The sequence below is a fragment of the Neopsephotus bourkii genome, unplaced genomic scaffold, assembly GCF_033783945.1.
Source record: "Neopsephotus bourkii isolate Nb327-2 ecotype Australia unplaced genomic scaffold, CSIRO-AGI_Nbou_v1 NB_1027, whole genome shotgun sequence".
NCBI lineage: Eukaryota > Metazoa > Chordata > Aves > Psittaciformes > Psittacidae > Neopsephotus > Neopsephotus bourkii.
This window is the reverse complement of record NW_026901516.1, coordinates 3,202,574-3,210,296: the sequence shown is the minus strand read 5'-3', so window position 1 is coordinate 3,210,296 and position 7,723 is coordinate 3,202,574.

The window sequence follows — 7,723 nt, the reverse complement described above, 5'->3', positions numbered from 1 at the left end:
AAAATATTAAGTTAGTGACTCATTAAGATGGGAGATTTGTTTTCCTTGAGAAAAAAAAAAAAAAACAACAAACCAAAGCCATGCAGGCAAACTGATGTGTTTGGAGACAGATTTGAAGATGCCTGGGAAAACACACTGCAATGTTTGTAGAGATCTATACAATGGAGTCCTAGCTGCCTGCCACACAAACATTCCTCTCATGTCAATGGATGTGTAATTATGGAGCTACAGCTCATAAGCATGGGCAGAGGAGCAGATGGCACGTCATTCTACTAATATGGAAAATTCAAGCAATCTCAAACACTTTGCAGTGCTTTTACCCCTATGATCTGAAACTGTATGACAATGGAATGAAGTGCCAATGGCTCCATTTTAGGGATCAGTAATCTGCAGATAGACCTAATGAGATATTACCCATTTTCTGCCAGCTCCTATGCACCTGCACCGAACCACCCATTTTTCCCTGCTTGCTTAAGTATGTTCTGTGTCAGCAGCGTGCTTTGTAGAGCTTGTGTGTGGTGAAGTGCAGAATCAGTAGGTGTACAGCCATTCCTCCTGTCCCCAGAATAAATGGTAAGACAACCTGCCCAAGAAGATGAAACAATTCTCCAGGCACCATAGCATACTATGTACTGGCCTGTGCCAGTTAGTGAAGTATCTCATGGGTAAAGTTTTCCTGAGACATGATGGGAATTGCATTCCCCTTTAAACTGTTAGATGCCCTGCCTTCAATGTGGTTAAGGGCTTTTAATGCTGGGTTGTTTTTCTTTTTTCACATTCTAAATCTTAATACTTTGTTACCTGGGGAGGTTCAGTAGCATTCACCTATATGAAAATGATTGGGAAACAAAAATGCAAATTACTCCCAGACAATGCAAATATATGACATTTTGCAAATGAAACTTGCAAGGCTTACGCTCATGTTAAAGCATATTCCTGATGCAGCCAGTATAGTTAATTAAGCTGGCTATGACCAGAATATGTTATATTGCATGTCAGAGGTTAATTGTTCTCCCCTTTTTTTGTCTTTATCTTAGCAGGTGCTCCTATACACCACCTTCTCCTTTCTTCGTCTTTCCCAGCCATTGACAACGCCAGTTGGAAGCAGCTGGCTAGTTTGTTATCTTGTGTCAAATGTGTTAAATGCTGTGTTGCTGAAGGTAGCAGCTCACTTTATTCCAGGGGAATACGCTGAACATTCCAGGACTGAGTTTGGTCCCTCGTCTTCCATACTGTATAGTATCTAGCTTTGCTTTTTCTTACTTCTCCGTGCAAGTAATAGCAGCCTGTGAACTTTGTGATATAGGATCCGCCCCAAGGTTTCCTGCCTTCAGATTGCCTTTGGGTCTGCACTTACACCTCTGAATTTAAATTGTGTTGCTTCAGTGCTTCAAATATGATGGGCATTCCACAGACAAAGGAATGAGCAGCTGCCCCCTGAAAAACTTCCAAAAAACAAATAGGTACCCAGCCCTCAAAGAAGGGCTAATCTTCAAATATAATTGTGCACTGACACACGAATGTATTGGTTTTATATGCCAATATAATTTTTTTCCCAGCCACAGCTCTACCTGACCACTGGTATATGCACTTACTGTGTTCTGTACAGCAGAAACGGGACATGGGGATAATGTATGGATAAATGAAGGTTTACAGAGTCACAGAGGCTGTGGATAACATGAATGCAGAACTGTTATGACAGACTTGCAATGTTTGAACTAAGGAGCACTCATGGAATGTTTGTAGGAGATGGGTTTAAGACAGATAAAGTGTTTTTTGTATAGCATTGATGACCTTCCGGAATTTGTTGCTACAGAGGTTGTAGAGGCAGATATTTCTGATGGGTTCAAAAGAGGGTGAGTGATTCATGGGCCACAGGCTCAGAAACAGATTCTAAGAGAACAGGTGGGGATACACCCTCTGGCACCTGGTACAACAACTGTGGAAGCTAAGTGTATGATAGGAGGGAATGGACTGCAGATAGTGATCAGGCTTGGGTGTACTCCCTAAACAACACTGGCACTAAATTTTTTCTGACAGATATGAGTGGGACAGCTTACTCCCTACTGTCCCACCCCACTTAGGCCCCCTTGAAGGGCAAGCCCTTCAAGATGGGGTTTGAAGTACACCTCATCTTCTGAGATAACACAGGCTTTTCCCACTTTTTCCTCTCCCGACTAGTATGACCCATATATCTGAGTTGCCACCTTCTCAGTCTCACTTCCCAAGTACGTGAAAGTATTCTTAAAGGACTGGTGGAAAAGTGCCTGCAAGAGTAGCTTGAGCAATACTCCCTAAATTTCTGCAAAATGGGTTGCAGAGTCTCTGTGTACTGGTTGCATCTCCAAGGACTGAAAGAGATTATGCGTTAAGACATGAGAGGCAATGCATGCAAATACCACTTTCTTCATTTCTGCTTCTCACACAGTACCATTCTCAACAAACTCATGAAAACTTTCCACACAATAATATTCAATAAATGGACCCAAATTTTCCAGGATGATTTAATGTATACACCTCGAACGTTCCCATAAATAGACCCATCAAAATACTTTGATTTTTACACATACTCTTCTTGAAAAGTGATATCCCATGCAACCAGTGCCGTCATTTTGAAACTGAATAATCAGCGTGCAGAAATAAGAACTTTTGCAATTAATCAATAAAAAGTAGAAATCTTAAGTTCCAGTATTTTTCAAAGCATGTCTAGCTTCTCAGTAGCAAACTTCAAGGACCTACAAAACCCTTCAAATAACAAGTCTAGAATTAAAATTTGTAACTCATCTGGATACTAAAAAGGGGAATAATGAAGATATTACATTATATGACATTACAATTTGCCATTGACCCTCTTTTCATGGACATAAATGGTTTCTTTTTTGTGTCTGTTCCATATGGTCTGTGTACTCGCTTCCCACTAATGTGTGTCACATCTTTGTCAGTGCTTTCTTCTCATTAAATCAATTAGCAAAATTAGATTAAGCTTTGAGCAAATATATCTAACTTGTTCTTAGCTTTCTTTTTGATGCGACGCTTCTTACCATACCTCATGAAAGAACTCCAAAGCCTGTACTTACTTATTTTCTCTAATTATTTTGTAAATCTAATAAAAGATAAAAGTTCTTGCAGCCCTACATCTTAACAAAATGCTGAAGAAGGGGCTCAGTCTTAGCACTTCTATTTTGAAGATTGTCACTGTGGAGATGGAGGAAGCAGGGAACAAAAAGTTTTTGGTTTTTTTTTTCAAATTACATTGATGTGGAATTTTTGATGGTACATCAGCATCAAAAATACATTTCCAAGTTTGGCTTTTTCTTGAGAGTAGGAAGATGAGTTATTCTGCCTGATGATTTGTCATCTTTGCTAGTACTCCCAAGTGTACTGATTTTCATTAATATCTCTCCATTTGCACAAGCAATTCAGTTAAAGGCTATTACACAGACCTGTTAACTAGTAACGGGTTTCGGTAGTTAATAATTGACTTTGCTGATAAATACAGCAGAAAAGAAATTAAATTCTAGTGTACTTTTCACCTTCCATGCTGTGTTTTGTAGATAAGGTTTCTGTGACTTGAGATTTAGAATTCCGAGTGATGTATAAAATAGTGTAAATACAATCTTGATGCAGAACGTCTTGAAGTTGAAAGTTGACTTTTGACTGTTTGACTACACTAGGCATTGTATCATGTTTGGTGATCATTTAAGAAATAACCACCCACCATTCAGATATCCATATATGAACTGGATTGTTATAGCCACTGCTTCTTGGGTTTTCATCTGAAAAAGCTGAATGGACTGAGGAAAAGAGGGGTTTCTTTTTACATCATAGACATAATTTACAGTGTTTCTTAAATCCCTCTAGTAATATGAGCAATACGGGAAGAGATTTCATTATTAAAAAGGTCAAAGATCACTGGTTTTAAGTGAAAAACCTCCTTGGAAATGTAGTAGGCGTACTTCACTACACTGTGCTTCTAAAGGATGTATTTAAGGAGTGATGAAAACACCCTTTTCTCTTGCCCAACCTGTGAGAGTAGCTGCTTTGGGAAAGGGGATGATTGCAAGGGAGAGGGAATGAGGAAGAGAGAAAACCCCCCTACTATGCCAAACAACTTAATATAATTATCTCTTTGGGTTTTTTTCATTGTGTTCTTTTGTATTTACTTTGAAATGAATGTGCTTGATGGACTTTTCCGCCTGTGTCTGAGCTGAATATTACATCAAGCACCCCAGCCCAGCAGTAGTCTCGCAACCCTGTCTGATATTCCCTCTGTGCGTCAGGCAGAGAGAGATTTTGTTTCATGCATCATTCATAAACTCCCCGCTGGGATTCTACAAGTCGTTATATCTCCCAGTCCTATTGCAGAGATTTAAAACAAAAAGAGATGACTGTATAGTTGTCTTTTGTGGAAATTGGTCACAGGTACCACATCATAAGCTGTTGCTGATGGCAATGACACTTACTTTGAATACAAGGTAAAAAAAGTAGCTATTTACTGTTGGGTCCATGTCTTGAAAGTTTTGTTTAGTCACATTGTGTGCTGTTTTGTAGCATTATTTCACATCCTGACAGAGGAGTCATCTGTATCCCCAGCAGAAAGAACAGGAGAAAACAAAATCTCTATGTGGAAAGCTGTTCCTTGAGAGCTTCTGCACATCACTATCATCCAGTCAATCAAAGTCTTTTCTCTTACCCAGCTAAATCACAGTTAGACCTCCTTCTCCTCAAATTAAGCCTCTTCTTTGTGTCTGTTTGGCCATTTTCCTCTCTTTTCTCCTCAAATATTGCATCACAGTGGGTGATAAGTCCTGTCCTCCTGTTCTTTCCAGCATCCACAACAACCATTCTGTGACTGGCCGAGTTGGGCTCATTTCATATCTAGTCTCAAGGGACATCTGTTTTCACTGTCTCTTTCCCAAATGAAAAATAAGTGTAAAACCTCAAACTAGTAAAATGTTAATTCCTGACCTTCGTTGCAATACCCCTATGAAGGCTCCCTCTCCCCGCAAAAGAAGTTGTTGCAGCTATCACCCTTACTTCTAGCCTGGACCAGGTGTGAGATCCATTGTAACAAAGGATATTTGTATTTGTGGTGATAAATGTAGTCCACAGAGGCATGTTCTCAGATGTTTCTGGTAATGGCATATATAATCCATCACAGTGAATTTTGGAGTAGAGCCTCAGGAGGGGTGATGAATTCCAGGCTGAATTAGTTTATAGCAAGGCAAATGTGTGCTCCTATCTGCTCCCCAGAAATTGTTTCCTACAGATGGCTAGTCACATCTTTCACTGTGTTTTCACCTGATTAGACAGGGATATAGGAAGTACCTGATGCAGATCTCATTCAGTCAAGTGAAACAAAACAGGTATTTGATGGCACCCAGGAGAAAAATCCCATATTCAAATTTCTGAGTTCACAGACCACAAAGTTCCCCACGGAAGAAGGGACATTAGCTTTGATCTTGCAGTGGGCCTTGCTGCGTCTCCCAGTGATTGCTCCCTCATCTTAGCTGTATGATTGTTCTTGTTTATCACACCCAATTTGTGCATAAATGTTAAAGGTTTCAGGAATGCAGCAGAACCCTGAAACTTGCCATGCTTCTCATACCATTCTTCAAATCTTTCTAATAATGTCATCTTCTGCTGACCTCAACAGAGCTTGAAATAGATGTAGTTATCAGTACACTATGATACAGTACAATACACATCTACAGGAAGGGCTGGGTGGATGTTCTGGGGAACTACAGGTCTGTTAGTCTGTGCTGAGGAAGGTTATGGAGCTGATCATCTAGAGTGCCATCAAGAAGCACATAAAAAGCAACCAGATGATGAGGCCCAGTCAGCATGTATTTATGGAAGGCAGTCTTGCTTGGCTAACCTGATGTCTTTCTACGACAAGGTGACCCACTGTCCCACAGAATTCTGGAGAAACTGGCTGCCCATGACTTGGATATACCCATGACTTGGTATACTAATCACTGAGTAAAAAACTGGCTGGCTGGCCAGGCCCGAAGAGTTGTGATGAATGGAGTTAAATCCAGCTGGCCACCAGCCACAGGTGGTGTTCCCCAGGGCTCAGTACTGGGACAGTTCTGTTTAATATCTTTATCAGTGATTTGGATTAGGGCAGTGCTAGGTTAATGGCTGGACTTGATGATCTTAAAGGTCTTTTCCATCCTAAAAGATTCTATGATTCTGTGATTCTATGATAACACACAAAAAGCCAGCTGGAGTGTCTTGGTGTCTATTGTACTATAACTAAAGGAGTTTTCTAACATAAACTAAAATGATGAATTTGTCAGAGAGCGCAAGCTCAGAAAGATGCCCTGCTCCTGTCTTGCTCTTCATTGAGACTGAGGGAATGTTTTCGTTCTGTTAGGGATCTAGTAAGGACAAAAATAATAATAATAGAACCAGTATTAGCTTTGTGCTGTTCTGACCTTTCTGCACTTTTCAGTTGATGACCACTGAAGGAATTTAAAACCAGCATGTTCACACCATTGATGTCACATTACCAAGAAATCTAGGCAGACACTGAAGAACTCAACTGCATATGCTTTTCCTTTTTTTCTCTAGCTCACTTTTATCTCAGGTCTATTTGGGGAGCAAACAGCAATGATGTTGAATAATGAAGACACAAATCCACCTGAACCTTCAGGCAGTTATTTTTCAGGTCACGTTGGGGGGTGCCATGAGTTTTGAAGCGCATTATTTTAGGAATTTTTCTAATTAGTCTTCTATTACATTTGGGGATACATGGGATACTACTTCAATACTTGTCTGTAGCATTATATAGCTTCTGAACTTAATTCTGTTTTCTTTACATGCAGACTCCCTCTTAGACTATGGAGGAATACATGAATTTTGACAAAACTAACAAAAATAAAGTAAGTGTGGGGACAAACATGGGGGAGTGTTATACTGATAGATATCATGTTTCCCAACATGCAGTGGAACTTGTTGTGTGTCAATTTGTGCACAACTGTCACAATGAGCCAAGGGTGATAATGCTCCAGGCAAATTGGTACACAAGAGTTCTTGCCTATCAGTTGGAGATATCTCCACTCATACGATATTAAAGGTGTGAGAATTTTTTGTGTGATGGTAGAATGATCTCTTCTGCTATTGTATACTTCTTTCATTGCAAAAGCCTGTGCAGTGTCTTTAAAGGTTTATATGAAGGCTGTGTTTTGCTCCAAGTGACTGCCTTGTTCCCAAGTGTTCCTCCACATGCAGCAAAATGAAGACATTTAGCTCTTCGCCCTATGAATTACCAGTCGCTTTTCATTCAGCTTGTGTTTAATTACTGTACAAGTCTTTTTCTGTGGGTCTCTAGATCTCATTCTGTGCTGGTATTACCCCTTGTGGAGCAATTTGCATAACACAAAGTATCAGAAAGTGTCATTTTGATTTAGTCTGCTTCTGTTGAAGTGTAAACAGCCACTCATGATGCAAAGCATGGGGTATTCTCTGTTCCTTCTGCACTTTGATTCAGAACCTCAATGGCTCTTCAGGCAGATGGATCAACGTTTTCCATGAGGGAAACAGAAGGGCAAGAAATACTACAAATTCCTCTTTAAGGTGTGTTCAGAGTGTGAAGTGAACGGAGTTTCTTATAAAGCAGTAATTAAGCTGAAACATACTTAATATAAGCAAAATCTATGCATGGGAACTTTAGACCAGCCTATTCTCTCTACAGTATTTTCCACATCCAAAACAGAAA